Source organism: Notolepis coatsorum, assembly GCF_963971535.1.
Source record: "Notolepis coatsorum genome assembly, chromosome: 3".
In the NCBI taxonomy this organism is placed as follows: domain Eukaryota; kingdom Metazoa; phylum Chordata; class Actinopteri; order Aulopiformes; family Paralepididae; genus Notolepis; species Notolepis coatsorum.
In genome coordinates this window covers 164,708,776-164,726,644 of record NC_140167.1, presented here as the reverse complement: position 1 = coordinate 164,726,644, position 17,869 = coordinate 164,708,776, and the positions used below count along the sequence as shown (strand labels likewise).

Below are 17,869 nucleotides of genomic sequence, written 5' to 3'. Positions count from 1 at the left end.
CCTTGAGCAAGACACTTAACCCCTAACTGCTTCCGATGAGCAGGTTGGCACCTTGCATGGTCGCCTCTGCCATCAGTGTGTGAATGTGTGAGTGTTACGGATGCCGTCTATTTATGTATGGGGATTTATGTTATGTGTGTTATGTATGTAGGCATGTCTGGTTTTGGTTGTTTTGTCTTCTGTCTCCCCCCTGTTTTCTCCATATCTTTTTCCCAGATGCATCCCCTGACTTCAGTCACCATCACCATCTGGTTGCAATCAGAACTCCAGTCCCCAGCACCACCTGATCCCAATCTGCAATCAACCTCCACACTCCTTCATGTATCCCAGTTGTGTTCAGTTCTGTCTCTCTGGCTTTTGGTGTAGAGCTGTGGCTCTTAGGGTATGTTTCTGGTAGAGCTGGTGAAAGCTCTGGTTCGTTGTGTGGTGGGTTTATAGAACCCTATCTTTTGTGTTATCCTTTATTGTAGAGCTGTGGCTTTTTGGTATCTTTTGTGTGAGAGCTGTTGGCAGAGCTCTGGGTCTTTGCGCTCTTTGTTGTTTATTTAAACATATCTTTTGTGGTACTTGTTGTTGCACATTTCTGTTTAAATCGAACCTGTGTATATTTGTTTGTCCTTGTTGTCACCCCGCCTATGGTGACCATATTTCTATGTATTAACCTTTTGTTTTTGCACACAGGGATTGAGGACAGGAAGATACCCTGGGGTCTACATTTACATCACGTAGGTTACCTGCTGTTAAAAACCCTAGTTTAGAGTGAGCACCACCCACTGTACCTTTTAGGGTGCTTAGCGCCCGTAAAGGGGGGGGGGGGGGTGGGTTTTCTTTTCCTTTTTGTGTTTGATTTGTTGCCACTGGTAGTCCTCCTTGCTCTCTGTGTTGCTTTGTATGTAAATAAATATTATTATTTTGTAAACTGTTTCCTGGTTTTGTGTCGCTGCATCCTCACCCATCATGTCTGTTGCCTTGTGTTGCGCCCCTCCACAGGGGTATGTAACAGTGAGTGAATGGGTAAAATGTAAGGAACAAAATTGTAAAGCGCTTTGGATAAAAGAGATATACAGTATAAATGCACCATTTGCCATTTAGAAATACATAAATATACACACTGTGGGAACGCAAGAAAGGATGAAACGGGAGACGGTAGTCGAGTCTTTCCTTTTACTTCCAAACATAAATTACATACATCCAACAGAGTACAGAGACGTTAACGTTACTACTCGAAAGTGACAGCAGCCAGTTGACAGCTGACAGCTGACATAATATAGGTTACCAAATACCCACCCCGTTCCCAGAATCCCCAGGCTTAAAGGAGCACTCACTCCGCTCCTCAAGTCCAGTGAATGTCTGCACCAATTGTGCATGATAAGTGAGTCACCACACAGGCCCCCCCAGAATTCACAATAACCCCCCAAAAAATCATCCAGTCAACAAGGCGGGGGGCGAATCAGGCGCCCAAAACGACTCCGTATCACCCGTGCAGGGGTAGAGGTGGGGATTGGGGTGTGGGGTGTGTGGGGGGGATTCAGGAGATATGAGGTGACGAGAGGGAAAAGCAGTTGGCAGGGGCCGGGCAGGGGGTCGTCCACACCGCGGGGGCCGGGCCAGTTCAACTGGCCTGTCTAGGTCCAAATGGGCAGGCTTGAGCCGGTCGACCGATACCCGCTCTGACCTTCCTCCAATGTCCACCATGAAGTTCTTAGGCCCCCCTCCAGGACGCAAAAAGGGCCGTCGTAAGGGGGCTGCAGAGGAGTACGGTGGCTGTCATGGCGAATGAAAACATACCTGGCTGACTGCAGATCCCTAGGCATGTAGGACTGCGGGAGGCAGTGCTGGGAAGTTGGGACTGGGGTTAAAGCACCGGCGCCATCCCTGAGCACAGTCCGAGATGAGGTGACCGACCAGGGAGCCTCGGCATCCGGGAGGAACTCCCCCAGGACTTGCAGCGGCTGTCCGTACACCAGCTCAGCAGCCGAGGCCTGCAGGTCTTCTTTGGGGGCGGGAAGCCGGTCGACCCAGTTGCCGTCCGTAAGGCTGGCCCGCAGAGCAGCCTTCATAGATCGGTGAAACCGTTCACACAAGCCGTTGTCCTGTGGGTTGTAGGCTGTGGTGCGGTGGAGCTTCACTCCCAGGCCCTCGGCGACTGCAGTCCAGAGCCCGGATGTAAACTGTGGGCCCCGGTCGGATGCGAGATCAGATGGTGTGCCAAAACGAGCTACCCAGGACCCAATGAATGCCCGGGCCACCTCGGCGGATGTGGTCGATGCCAGCGGGACCACCTCCGGCCACCTAGTGGTTCTGTCCACCATGGTGAGGAGGTGAGTGAACCCGTGGGAGGGGGGCAGGGGACCCACCAGGTCCACATTGACATGGTCAAAGCGCCTCTCCGGCATGAGAAATGGTGCCAAGGGGGCTTTGGTGTGATGGTGTATCTTTGCACGCTGGCACGCCACGCAGGAGCCGGCCCAGGCTGCGATGTCCTTCCTGAGGCCATGCCAGACGAATTTAGCACCGACCAGCTTAGTTGACGCCTTCACCCCCGGGTGCGACAGGCCATGGATGGCTTCGAATACCTGCCGCCGCCAGCCAGCGGGAACCATCGGACGGGGCTGACCGGTGGAGACGTCGCAGAGGAGCGTGGTGTTGGCAATACCAAACTGCACATCCTCTAACCTTAGCCCAGTGTCGGCTGTTCGGTAGGCCTGCATGTCCTTGTCAGTGGCCTGGTCGGCAGCCATGGCAGCGTAGTCCAGTCCCAAGTGGACAGCCCCCACCACCGTCCGGGAGAGGCAGTCAGCGACGTAGTTGTCCTTGCCTGCGACATGCCGTAAGTCCGTGGTAAACTCGGAGATGGCGGAGAGTTGGTGCTGCTGGCGCCCTGACCACGGCTCGGTGGCCTTGGCCATGGCGAAGGTGAGTGGCTTGTGGTCCACAAAGGCAGTAAACCGTCGGCCCTCCAGCAGGAATCTGAAGTGCCTGATGGCCAGGAAGAGGCCTAGGAGCTCCCGGTCAAAGGTGCTGTACTTTCTTTCATTGTCCCGCAGCTGGCGACTGAAGAAAGCAAGTGGTTGCCAGCCCCCCCCCACCCCACCCACTGTTCGTACACTGCCCCCACTGTGTAGTCTGAGGCGTCAGTTGTGAGGGCGATAGGGGCGGTAGGAAATGGGTGTGCCAGTAATGCGGCATTGGCCAGTGCATTTTTAGCGCCCAAAAAAGCGTCGTCGGTACACAGGGACCAGTCCACCTCGGCCTTGGGGTCCTTACCACGCAGGGCCTCATACAAGGGGTGCATGAGGTGAGCAGCACGGGGAATGAACCTGTTGTAGAAGTTCACCATGCCTAGGAACTCCTGCAGGGACTTCACAGTGCGGGGGCATGGAAAGCTGGCAACGGCGTCCACCCTGGAAGGGAGCGGAACGGCTCCCTCTGCTGAGACCCTGTGCCCGAGGAAATTAATAGACGACCGGCCGAACTGGCACTTGGCGGGGTTAACAATGAGCCCATGTGCTCTGAGCCGCTCAAACAACTGCCTGAGATGTGTCAGGTGCTCCTCTGCAGACGTGCTGGCTACGAGAATGTTGTCCAAGTATACGAACATGAATGCCATATCCCGCAGCACCGAGTCCATCAGTCGCTGGAAAGTCTGTGCCGCCTCCTTGAGGCCAAAGGGCATCCGCAGAAACTCGAACAGGCCAAAAGGAGTGATGACCACCGTCTTGGGAACGTCCCGTGGGTGAACTGGTACCTGGTGGTATCCCCGCACCAAGTCCACCTTGGAAAAGATGGTGGTCCCCGCCAGGTGGGCGGAGAAGTCCTGTATATGCGGGACGGGGTACCGGTCCGGGGTCGTGGCGTTGTTTAGGCATCGGAAATCGCCACAGGGACGCCACCCACCATCAGCCTTAGTGACCATATGCAGGGGGGAGGCCCACGGACTGTCAGAACGGCGCACAATTCCAAGGCGTTCCATGGTTGCAAATTCCTCCCTGGCAATGGAGAGCTTAGCTGGTCAAGGCGCCGAGCGCGTGCATAGACCGGGGGACTGACAGTGGCTATATAGTGCTCCACGCCATGCTTAGCGACTGCTGAGGAAAATGTAGGCGTGGTGAGGATAGGGAACTCCGCTAGGAGGCGCTAATATACATCCCCGGCAGCAAGCATGTTGGACAGACCTAGTGTCCCTGGCCCTCCCAGCGTGCACGGGTAGGTAGCAAAGGAGACAGCATCGATTAGGCGACAGTTTGTAATGTCCACTAGCAGCCTGAACGCACACAGGAAGTCCGCGCCCAGGAGAGAAACTGACACAGCGGCCATGACAAACTCCCACCCGAAACAGCGCCCGCCAAAACACACCTCTACATACCGGGTTCCGTAGGTACGTATAGGCGTGCCATTAGCAGCGTCCATGGGGGGACCATGGCCCCCAGCCATAGTGTCCACAGCTGTAGCAGGCAGGATGCTTCGTTGTGCGCCCGAGTTGACTAGTAGTCGCCGGCCAAATAAGGTGTCCTTAATAAATAGCAGCCTGCTGCCTCCGCTAACGCTCATGGCTGTTAATGAGCATTGGCCCTGGCGTTTCCCTGGTCACTTTAATTGCACGGTGGGTGACACTGTTTGGCCCTGGCGCCAAACCGGTTATGGAAATAACACCATCCACTGTTACCCTGGCGACGGGCAGTCACTGCTGCAGCGGCGTCCGCAGCGTCCACTAGGTGGGTAGGTGGGTGGTAGGCTGGAAGCAGCGCATGCACAAACTGCTGCCGGTTGGCGAGATAAATCCTGTCCGCTTCGGCAGCCAGCGCGCGATAGTCCTTGGTGAAGGAGACGGGAGAGCTGGCCAGAGCGGTGCGCACAGGCGCTGGAAGCTGACGCATGAAAACATGTTTAAATAAAAAAGATGGATCTGCCAAGCCCAAAACGGACAGCATCCTGTCCATCAGTTCGGACGGCTTGCCGTCGCAGAGGCCGCTGAGTGACAATAGACGATCCGCCTTTTCAATTTCCGACAGTTCAAATAATTGAAAAAAGGAATGCCTTGATAGTGTCATAATTTGCCGGCAGCTGGCGGAGCTTCCAGCAGCCCCATAGCGCGGGCCGTCGTCTGGGCATTCCAACGCTGCTACCACATGATAATACTTAGTAACATCCTGAGATATTCCTCTCAACTCGAACTGAGCTTCAATGTGCTGAAACCAGGGTCGGGGGCTGTGATGCCAGAAGTCGGGTAACTTAATTGCTGCGGCGTAGATAATGTTCACTTCTCCGTCCGTCATGATGTAATAATCACTCACGTACTTCAGGTCACCAATGTGGGAATGCAAGAAAGGATGAAACGGGAGACGGTAGTCGAGTCTTTTCCTTTTACTTCCCAACATAAATTACATACATCCAACAGAGTGCAGAGACGTTAACGTTACTACTTTAAAGTGACAGCAGCCAGTTGACAGCTGACAGCTGACATAATATAGGTTACCAAATACCCACCCGTTCCCAGAATCCCCAGGCTTAAAGGAGCACTCACTCCGCTCCTCAAGTCCAGTGAATGTCTGCATCAATTGTGCGTGATAAGTGAGTCACCACAACACTAAAAACGGATGGGTCAATTCTATAACCCAATTTCTGGGTTACTCGTGTTGGGTCAAATTTCTGGGTTCTCTGAGCATAACCAGAACCAGGGTTATTGAGATTTTATTTTGACCCAATTTGTGAGTTATAATAATTATGGGTAAATTTTCTGAGACATAACCTGTGTGTTGGGTCAGAGAGCTGGGTGTGATTGAGTGAATACTTTATAATTACAGTTGGCAAAAAAGCACAGAGGTACAGTTTCATACAAAAGTATGCTAGAAGGATAAACTTTTTACAATTTAAAACAACTTGTTTTCAACTCTCCATAGTAATGTCATTCCATCGCCACAACAGATGAATGCTAGCATTATCGATCTCTCCCATTACACATTAGACTAAATGGCTATGCTAACAAGCACTTGTTTTGAACTCTCCATAGTAATGTCGTTCCATCGCCACAGCAGAAATACCTGTTTCCGCCGGGATCTGCAAAGCTACACCCCTCCCCCACTGGGAACTATCGTACACGCCTTTTGTCTACTCCAGTCAGTCAGATGGTCACGGTCAACAAACCCTCTTCACGGAATAGATAGCTAACTGACTCAAGGTAAGATCTCGTTTCGTTAGCACAGTATTTATATCTCAACCCATCCATTGTGCCTATAGCGTCGTGTTAACCATGGACTGTGAACGTTGTGGAACTAAATTAGCTAGCTCTTCACAGCTAGTCTGTAGCTACGTACAGGTAGTCATCAGCTAGTGGCTAGCTGGGACTCGTTACCTAGCTAGCCACCGCAAGTTGCAACTTAGCTACTCATTTCTATAATCGGTTAATCTCTAACCTTGTATAAATCGTTACCGTTCAAGCATGCTACCAAAAGTGACCAAGTCTATGACTCCATGGCTATGTTAGCTAGCAAGCTAGACTAACGTTAGATAGGCACTAGCTACATGCTAGCTACAACAAAGGTTCTGGCTAGTAGCTAGGCCTAGTTAGCCAGTACTATAATAATTTATAATTTATAATAATTTAGGACCTGCTCAGAGGTCATCAATCGGCACACATGCAATGCATGCATGCAATTCGTATCTGCGATTAACCCATCCCGTCGTCCTTCCCCCCCAAGGGCAGCCGGGAGAAGACAGGCGTCAACGTGAGCCGCGCCAGGGGACCAATCCAAGTGCTCCTGTCCGTCTTCGTCAAGGACGCCACAGCATTAGCGATCTATTGTTGTGCATGTTTTTCCATTGGGTTTTATCTTATCTGGGGGGAAACCCTTGCGAGCACGGGGAGAACATGCAAACTCCACACAGAAAGGCCTGGGAGATACCCCAGCTGGGTAACTGGCATCATGGAAACCTGGTCCCCAAGCGGGAATCGAACCCTGGACCTTCTTGCTGTGAGGCGACAGTGTTAACCACTACACCACCGTGCCGTTAGTACTAGTACTAACGTTACTGTTATTGCTATTTTACACCTGAATTCAGTGCTAAATATTCTAGGCTGCTATGTCAGCTAGTACTTGGCCTATCGTTCACATGTGGCTGAGTACTTGGGCATGAGGCATTAATTAATTGCAGATGTGTTCATTTCCACATTGCTTTCTATTATATATGTGACCCCGGACAATGGTAGCATATTAATCACACTGGATACGCTGTTCACAGGGACTACAGACCATGGCTGTAGCTAGCTTTATTGCCATAACAACGAACCCCGGAAGCGGGCTGAGCTGTCACCTTAAGAAGTGCTCGCCCTCCCCCTAGAGGGCAGGAATAAGAATGGTGAGGTCGTAACACGCCAACAGCCACATACATCACACTCCTCCCCACTTAATCGTATCGCTGTCCCCACTTCCAAACCCAGTACCTAATATAGTGATAAAGTGCCCCTGAATGACCCCTCCTAATATAACACCAAAAAACAATAGTGCAATAACCCCCATAGTCCAACTGAGACTGTCAGAACGTCCCGCTCAATATGTGAGACGATCAGGAGGCCTAGTTACCCTCACCGGGTACCTCCTACTAGTCTCTGTAGATGTTCTGGTTGGCTCTAAGTCCGCTGCCTCAGTGTGCGTGACTGAGGGACCGGTTAGGGAGGACTCCTGTCCGCCCGCTGGGGAAACGGTCACTGGATCTGGCATAAGGACTGTCGTAGTTTGTGCCAATGGGGCTGGTGGTATTGGCTCCCCTGAAGTGAGTAGCATCGGGTCACAGGCCCGCATCTGTTCTGTGTGGCGTTTCCAATGCCCCGAGCCTACCCCGACTGTGTAGGACACTGGCCCCTCCTGGGAGACCACCACCCCTGGCATCCACCTATCCTCCCCCGTCTATAATCACGGACCAGCACCGGGTCTCCCGATGCAAAGTCCTTGTCTCTGGTGAACTGGGCTCTGCGACCCTGCTGGACTGTCTGAGCTTGATCCACCACCGCTGCCACACTGGGTTTGAGAAGGTCAAGGCGGGAGCGGAGTCGGCGGCGAAGGAAAAGCACCGCCGGAGACTCATTAGTCGTGGCGTGGGGAGCATTTCTGTAGCTGAGCAGAAACGAATCCAGTCTGTGCTGCACTGTCGTCGCTCCTCGGGACGCTTTCAATGAGCGTTTTAGTGTCTGCACAAAGCGCTCCGCTTGACCGTTCGTGGCCGGGTGAAAAGGAGCAGAGCGCATGTGCTTCACTCCATTTCCCTTGAGGAAAGACGCAAACTCATATGAAGTAAACTGCGGCCCATTGTCGCTCACCAGAACTTCTGGCAATCCATGGCGACTAAACAACCCCTGCAGTACTTGAATAGTCTTAGCGGTTGTGGTGGAGCCCATCAGCTTCACTTCTGGCCACTTGGAGTGAACATCCACCACCACCATAAACATATGACCCTCAAAGGGCCCTGCAAAGTCCACATGTATCCTCTGCTACGGAGTGCCTGGCCACGGCCAGGAGTGAAGTGGGGAGAGACCGGGAGATTTCTGGTTGCGCTGACACGACTGACACACTCTGGCCTGTTGTTCTATTTGAGCGTCAATCCCCGGCCACCAGATGTAACTACGAGCCACACCTTTCATTTTAACTACTCCCGGGTGGCCTGCATGCAGCTCCTGTAGTAATTGGGGTCTCAATTTTGAAGGCACAATCACCCGATTTCCCCACAACAAACACCCCTGTACCACTGAGAGTTCATCTTTTCTTGTGTAATAGGGAGTCCGTGCACTGTCCTGCCCTTGCGCCACAGGGAAGTGTCCTGACAAACACATGTCCATCACCCGAGCGAGCACTGGATCATACCTCGTTTCCTTACGAATGTCAGTGCTGCATACTGGCAGCGATTCAAGGTGATGTATCAGTACCGTATCCACTGAACCTGGTTTGTCCTTATGCTCAACCGGCAGTGGCAGGCGTGAGAGGCCGTCCGCATTGCCATGTTCCGCCGCCCCCCTGTACTGAATCGTGTAGTTGTGAGCAGCTAATATTAGGGCCCATCGCTGCAGTCTTGCAGCCGCCATCGATGGGATAGCTTTACTGGGGCTCAATATTGTAGTCAGGGGCCTGTGGTCTGTGAGTAGGGTAAAATGGCACCCGTACAGATAGGCGTGGAACTTGCGCACGCCAAATATGATCCCCAGGGCCTCCCTCTCAATCTGATCATAATTTTGCTCCGCTTTACTCAATGTCCTGGAGGCAAACGCTATGGGCCTCTCTTGACCTCCCGGCATCACATGCAAAATCACCGCGCCCACGCCATAGGGCGAGGCGTCACACGCCAGTATGATTGGCAGTTGGGGATTGTAATGTGTCAACACCCTCTCCGAGAGCAGTTGATCCTTAGCTGAGCAGAAAGCCTTCCCACACTCCTGTGACCATTTCCATGGTGTCCCCTTATGTAGTAACGCGTGAAGGGGGCTGAGTGTCGTTGCCATGTCCTGAACAAGCCGACCATAATAATTAATTAATCCCAGGAAGGAGCGCAGCTGGCCCACATTTGTCGGGGCTGGGGCCTCAGCAATCGCCCTGAGCTTTTCTGGGGATTTATGAAGGCCTGTGGCGTCAATATAATGTCCCAGGTATTCCAGTGAGTCCTTGAAAAACTCACATTTCCCTCGCTGCGCCCTGAGACCAAACTTCTCCAATCGACCCAGCACCCCCTCCAGATTCTTCAGGTGCTCTGCATCATTACACCCAGTTACCAATATGTCATCCAAAAAGCAGTGCAGATTGGGAAGCCCCTGGAGGACCTGATCCATAATACGCTGAAAGATAGAGGGCGCTGACGTTATGCCGAAAGGCAGTCGGTTATAGCAGAACATCCCCTTGTGCGTTGTGATGGTGAGATATTTGCGTGAACTCTCCTGCACCGGCACCTGCAAGTATGCGTGAGCCAGATCCAGTTTGCTGAACCGCTGCCCCCCCGCTAGGGAAGCAAACATATCCTCTATCCGGGGTATTGGATAATGTTCAGCACAGAGGGCCGGGTTCACCGTCACTTTAAAATCCCCGCAAATGCGCACACTGTCATTCTTCTTAATGATAGGCACAATGGGGGTCGCCCATTCACTGAACTGCACAGGCGAAATTACATTTAGCAGTTGCAGGCGCTCTAGCTCAGCGTCCACCTTTGGCCTAAGTGCATAGGGAACCACCCGGGCCTGACAGAACTTCGGCTGATGTTCGGGCTTGAGTGTCAGAGCTACTTCAAAGCCCTTCAATGTCCCCAGTTTGTCCTTAAATACATTGGCATGCCCCTTTAACACTGCTTCCAGCGTGTTCCCCTGCATGTGTTGTCCAGATCTAACTGTTTTTATGGCTCTCCAGTCCAGTCTCACTCTTCTCAGCCACTCACGGCCGAACAAGGGGGGTGCATCACCTTTCACCACATATAGTGGGAGCCGTGCTTGGTCTCTGTTCATTTGAACCTTCACCTTTACCACCCCCACTGGTGCGATCACTTCACCTGTATATGTTTTCAGCAGAATGTGGGTGTGGCGCAGGCGAATATGACTGAACTTTTCACTATACATTTTCTCTGATATAAGTGAAACGGCTGCCTTGCAATGCTCGCAGTATAAGTTATATCCCCCGGTTTATCCGGAGCAATCAAACTGCGCAGTAACCCGTATGTTGTTGCCCCTATTAGACTCAAAAACACCGGGAGCCTCTTCTCATTGGAAATGTCATTTGCAGCCACAAAATGTTCAAACCGTTCCACATAAGTCGGCCACTGCTCCGTCGATTCATCAAAAGCCACGATATGCCCGATGATACCAGCCATCCCTCTGTATGATTGTCCCGCAGCAGATCCGCCGACGTTAGCCCCTTCGCTAACCGGCGTCAGTGTAGATTCCTCTTCCACCCGTTCCGTCATCAAACCAACGTTAGCGTGGATTCTTTTCAACCAGTGCTGTCACTGGATGAACCGTACTCGTCGCCATTTATTATATATGTGACCCCGGACAATGGTAGCATATTAATCACACTGGATACGCTGTTCACAGGGACTACAGACCATGGCTGTAGCTAGCTTTATTGCCATAACAACGAACCCCGGAAGCGGGCTGAGCTGTCACCTTAAGAAGTGCTCGCCCTCCCCCTAGAGGGCAGGAATAGGAATGGTGAGGTCGTAACACACCAACAGCCACATACATCACACTTTCTGTTTTGTTTCAGGCCAGTCTTGATGGACAGCTTTGTCACAGAAAAACTAATTGAGTGGCAGCTGCCAGAGGTCACAGACAGTTTTAATTTTAAAGGTGAGAATTTTTACTTTCTTGACCATGAAAATGTTTCCACGACTAAGCAGTATTGTTCAGTAGGGTTTCAACACACATGCATGCACACACACATTATTCTGTTCTTCATCTTGGTTCTCATCCTGTTCTTGTCCTGGTCTCTGGTCCTGCCAGCCTGGTCCTGTGTTGGAGTTTGCTGCCACTGGATGGCACTGAAATTACTGTAAAAGTCTTTCTTTGTTTTCTGTCTTTGTCTTTCAGATCAAGATATCGATGAGGAGGCACCACCAGTACCTCCCCTCACCAGAACCAGCAGTACCTCCCCTCACCAGAACCAGTACCTCCCCTCACCAGAACCAGTACCTCCCCTCACCAGAACCAGCAGTACCCCCCTCACCAGAACCAGCAGTACCTCCCCTCACCAGAACCACCAGTACCTCCCCTCACCAGAACCACCAGTACCTCCCCTCACCAGAATCAGCAGTACCTCCCCTCACCAGAACCACCAGTACCTCCCCTCACCAGAACCAGTACCTCCCCTCACCAGAACCAGCAGCTCCCCTCACCAGAACCACCAGTACCTCCCCTCACCAGAACCACCAGTACTTCCCCTCACCAGAACCAGCATTACCTCCCCTCACCAGAACCAGCAGTACCTCCCCTCACCAGAACCAGTACCTCCCCTCACCAGAACAAGTACCTCCCCTCACCAGAACCACCAGTACCTCCCCTCACCAGAACCAGCAGTACTGCTTTTGGAGTCCGCAAAAGAGGGGTGGAGTTCTAGAGGAAGCAAGGTAAGCAAAAAAAGCCATATAATGCGCAGCTCCTCCCCCTCAGGGAATGCTACACCCATTTGCAAGGGGGCAGAACAGGAAGCACAGCCCCCCTCGTCCTTCGCATTGGCTTAGCGGGGCAGGCAAAGCAGCAAACATAGGTTGCACCCACAGAGTTTGGTTGCACCACCACCAAGCCAAGGTCTGACAACCAAAGTCCCCCAGGCCCCCATAACCTCTATTTAAACTCGAAAGGCATTGAGGTTTCCCTCATTTACAAAGACGAGTTAAAACCACTGTTTTGAGCACTCTTCCATTGGCATGAAGAAAAAAAACTTGATTTCATTTGGCTCCCGCGTATAGTTGGTATCAACCTGTTATCTTGCTTATGATTTGCTTTCAACCCAAGATTCACCTGTATTTAACATTCTTTCTTTGCTTATGTGCTTGTCTTAGGTTGGGACAAATATGGTGGAGTACCTCCAGCAGGCAAGACCCTCTCCCTCGGTTTTGGTGCTGGGAGAACCACAAACATCTCCAGCACATTCTCCAGCATGTTGTATATAATATTGAGGGACCAGAGTCCAAGCATGTAGCATTCTTAAGGACAGCCGTACATAACGCAAAACTTACAAATGAGGAGGAGGTGGAAGAGGTGAAGTAGCAGGAGGGAAGGTGGAGGAGAGGAGGAGGAGTATAAGGAGAGGAGGTGGCATAGTGAGGAGGTGAAGTAGGAGGAGGGAAGGTGGGGGAAGAGATGGAGGAGGAGGGAGATGGGTAGACGCTAGACCCGTATAAGTTCCGTATTTCTATATGTATATATGTGTTTTGATCAATCAATATCTGGGGGAGTGTTCTAACAGGGCAGTGAAGCAGTACAAAACCATACCGATACTGTGGGTACAGTAGTGACGTTTTACCCAAGTTCTCAAGTATCGATTACGACCTCATTGGGGTTTAAAGGCAAAAGTTACCTAGGGGGAAAATGTATATAATGCAATTCTTCTCAATTGTTAGTCAATTTGTTTTTGGAGAAGAAGATTGATAAAAGTTCTTTGAAAACAGGAAATCAGTTTATCGCAAGTAATTATCTAATGGATTGAAAAAAAACTCTAGTTAAATCCTCCAGTTACCCTGAATGCATTTCTCACTTAGACTCTGACATGATGTGTTTCATGGGCACTAGCTATAAGCACTTAGACTCTGACATTATGTGTTTCATGGGCACTAGCTATAAGCACTTAGACTCTGACATTATGTGTTTCATGGGCACTAGCTATAAGCACTTAGACTCTGACATTATGTGTTTCATGGGCACTAGCTATAAGCACAAGCATTTTTTGATGTCCACACGCCGTGACATGTATGCAACAACAAGACTAATAAATGTTTGAAGTGAAATGTATTCTATGCCTGGGTGTGAATCTGTTCTTTTCATTGATTTCAGCACATTTAGACTGTTATACCTTTCAATCAAGCATCTGTGCCAACCTAATTTAGTGTACTAACTAGCAGTTGTGTTAATAGGCCCTTTTCACAGCAGCCATCTTGACACAGCAGGGTAAACCTACATCCTGTGAACCAGACTGACACATGTGTAATTAATCATGTTGCTGTGTCCATCTGTTGGTCAATCGTTGTCAATCTGGCTCACGGCTGTGGGTTTACCCTGCTGTGTCAAGATGGCTGCTGTGAATAGGGTCTATTTGACCCTTTTGATGTAACCCAAGATTCAGTCGAATCAACTATTTTGACCCTTAAAATGGGTCGTTGATATAACCCAAGACGGGGTCAAATCAACTCAGACTTTGGGTTATTTTGACCCTTAAAATGGGTCATTGGTATAACCCAATATGGGGTCAAATCAACTTGGACTTTGGGTTATTTTGACCCTTAAAATGGGTCATTGAAATAACCCAAGATGAGGTCAAATCAACTTGGACTTTGGGTTATTTTGACCCTTAACACTTTGAATGCCAGCCACGCGTTTTGTTGTTAGTTCATGCCGACCGTTGAGTGCCCGCCAACGCTATATAGCGTTTGTTTGTCGTATTTTTTTTTATTGGCGATTTGAATTCATATTTCATCAATCGAGCCTCAGGTTAGTGTTGCAGACTCTCTCTGAGGTCAATTAGGAAGATACCGCCCCCTATCGTCTCTCCCTGTGTAACTGCACCCCATTACTTTAGACTGATGGGGGGGGGGGGGGGGGGCAGTTTCCTCATTTAACTTTTCCGTCAAGCCAACTGAAGAATCCATTGTGATCGCCGGCCCGGAAAACGCGTGGATTATGTATTTACAGTACCCAACGCTGAATCAATAAACGCAATCGATATTTGGAATGGCGATCAGGAATTGGAATAATCTTTTTGGATAACATCTGATCTGAGGTAAGGAATTTATTTTAGCAGTCTTAGGATAATCAGAGCTATTTTCACAGAGATATCAGCGTTTGCCCTATGCGTGTGTGTGGCTGTGCGAGCGATCAGGAAATGAGAGAATCGATATTTCAGCCCGCTTCTATAGCGTGCATAAGTACACATATACTATCGATAATCTAGCGTTTATTTGAAAACGATTCATAAATAGGCCGAAAAATTACAACGTTTTTGTGTATGCCAGAATATTCCAGTAAATGCAGATTATCACGGAATCTTTATATTTTCCTTGAAAACTAGGGCTTTTCAAAATTCTATAAAACGGAAATGAAGCGATTAAAAAACAATCCGTTTTGACAATGTTGACTGCAAACAAGTCATTGATAAACGATGGGCAGATTAGACACATAGCCATAATTTAAGACAGAGATTATGCGTTCACAACGCTATCATTGAAGTGGGTGGTGGCATTTAACGGGGGTAAGGCGCACCGCATGGCTGGTAATCAAAGTGTTAAAATGGGTTGTTAACCCTTTAATCGCCAAGGACGACTTTAGACGTCATTGCTCGCCATGCTTAATCTGGCAATGACATCGTACAGCGTCTTTGAGATCAATATTTCAAAAATCTGTTATGGCAATCATATTTCACCCACGGAGACTTGAGACTTGCTGTTGATCTCCTCTCAACTCTCCAACGGTTCAAGACCGCCATCTGGTGGCCGATCGGCGAATAGCCAAAACCGGAAGTGACACACCGGAAGTGGTGGTCACCCATATTTCGTCCGGCCACTCGCTATCGCTAGCGGGACTCCAGCTTGATACACTGGATAGCGATCCGTTGCCAATAACTCGATAAACAACATGATTTGGACGTATATAGTATTATACAACCTGGAACTGGACCAACTAGATCGACATCCCATAATAGAGAACTTTCTGCTCCACGCTGATCGCCCAACGCTACGAGGAAGCTGCGGTGAGTTTCAGCGTGTTTGATTATTATTATACATACACACTGCTCCGATCAACATATCACCCATACTAAATAAATGATTTAACGTCGGCCACGGACTTATAATCGTATGGAATCCTTCCCCTAGACTCAGTTTGGAGGAAGGATATACCAGACTTGGAAGTAGATTTTGATTGGCCTGAAGTCTGGGCAAACGTTCGACTAGCGGCACGCAACCCGGATCATCAACAGATTAATCTTAATTTTATTCATAGGACTTACCTGACTGATTGAACCGAATGGGGCTTAAACAAGACTCTCTATGCTCCTTGTGTCTCTAAAGGGTGATATCGGTACATTTATGCATATGTATTGGGAATGCCCCCCTGTTAAGATATTCTGGGAAGAAGTAATCATGCAATTATCAGAATATTTATCTCTGACCATACCTGTACTTCCTTCTGTATTGTTGTTGAATAATGTCTCTCAGTTATCACACTCTGTACATGTAAAGAGGCTAATCTTGTCCGGTATTACGGCTGCCAAAAAGCTAATAGCATCACGTTGGATTCAGCCAGATAAAATGTGCCTGAAGGTTTGGATTCTTACCTATCTTGATGTGATTTATTTAGAGATATCTACCGCACGAATCCTAGTTGTTAATGAAGCCAGCATAGCAATTTGGTCAGTTGTGGTGGAGAAGATAAAGCATAGCATATGAATTTGTAATCCTTGGTTAGAAACGAAATAATGGATGGATTATCCAAGGGGGGTCCTGAGGGGGGGGGAAGAAGAGCGAGCAAGAGCATATGTATGTATTATATTGTATTGTAAGTATTATGTATATATCTCGTAACCTACATTTATATTGATTCAAATACTGGACTGCATAGTCCTGTGATTTATTGTGGATATGTACTGTTAATGTTTGTGTGTCCAGTTTTATGTCATGTCAAAAATTGAAAATAATAAAAAAAAAATTCAAAAGAAAATAATCAACTTGGAGGGTGGGTTATTTTGACCCTTAAAATGGGTCATTGGTATAACCCAATATGGGTCAAATCAACTTTGACGGGCCCTTTTTGACCAATGAATTGGGTCAAAAATAACCCAAATTGGGTCAAATTTGACCCATCCGTTTTTAGTGTGTAGGCAATACAAATTGTATCTGAATATAGAAATATGAGGAAAAAATAAACAGTATAAACAATATAATGAACTCTGAATATAAAAATATTAGAAAAATAAACAGTGTAAACAAAGGTGCAGATGAGGGTCTACTCTGTATGCCATATTGGTTATTGTTCTGAAGGGTCCAGATTAATACTGAAAGTCTGCATTTATTATTTTGTATAACTTGTATATTGTTTATATATATAAGCTATATACCTTTAAGCCATCCGTTTGCACCATAGTATTATTCGCTCGCCTCATTGGGCACCGCCCTTGACATTGGAGGCGCCAGCAGACGAGCCCCTCAGACAGAGTTCAAAGACGTGTCCGGGCAAGTTCAGACATGCCCATAGCAGGCGCATTGATTCCGGACAGGTAAATCGGCTGCGCTCTAGAAATCAGTCTGAGTATATATATTGTAGATGGCGCAAGCAGCCGTGTGAGCAGTAACCTAACAGCAGTGGAAGTAACGAGTCGGCAGTATCATAACAGGAGAAGCAGCAGAGCGAGATTGTAATACCTTCGGTACAATAGTACACAGACCTACCAGCGGTGTATCGTTACGGATAGCTAGTAGCTACTTAGATACGACCATAATATTGTAGAGCCATTATTGGCGCAGTATAGTGACTTGTGTAAGCGAAGTAACGTGGAGAAACGTATAGTTAAAACCATCGGCGTTTGGATCTAACTACTCCCTGAAGACCGTCATCGGGCTAGCTTCCAGTACAAACGAAGCTAGCTAGCTACCATCTATGCCAGGGGTCAGCAATTAGGTTTGCCCACGGGCCAAATTTTCCCCAAGCCATTGTGTGGCGGGCCAATGATAATGAAAAATGTTTAACTCTGTCAAAATAAACGACATATACATGTTTGCACTGTCTTTTTTCTATTATAAAGTGCCTCTCACACAGTGCATAACACATGAACAGATCAGTAATTTGATTTTAATGCAGGTGCTCACATTATAAATCGAATGTATTATTATTAGTATAACACATGAACAGATCAGTAGGGTGCATTTGATTTGAAGCACCGACGGCGGGTGTATTATACATCGAATGTATTATTATTATTATTATTATTATTATTATTATTATTATTATTATTATTATTATTATTATTATTACACATCAACAGATCAGTAGGGTGCATTTGATTTGAAGCACCACAGCGGGTGTATTATACATCAAATGTACAACTCACCATAATGCAGGCAGACCTGGGCTTATTATTGTTTCTGCTTCCTCCTCAATCCATGCTAATGTTTGAAATATGTCAAATGTCCACTCGCG

At 48.6% G+C, this 17,869-nt stretch overlaps 1 protein-coding gene across 1 annotated transcript in view; it reads right to left on the bottom strand.

The window, feature by feature from the left end:
* slc4a10b (solute carrier family 4 member 10b) overlaps positions 1–17,869 on the bottom strand; it is a gene marked incomplete at both ends in the record, with an annotated part of 308,140 nt that overhangs the window by 58,048 nt on the left and 232,223 nt on the right. The gene's annotated exons all lie outside the window — the stretch shown is intronic.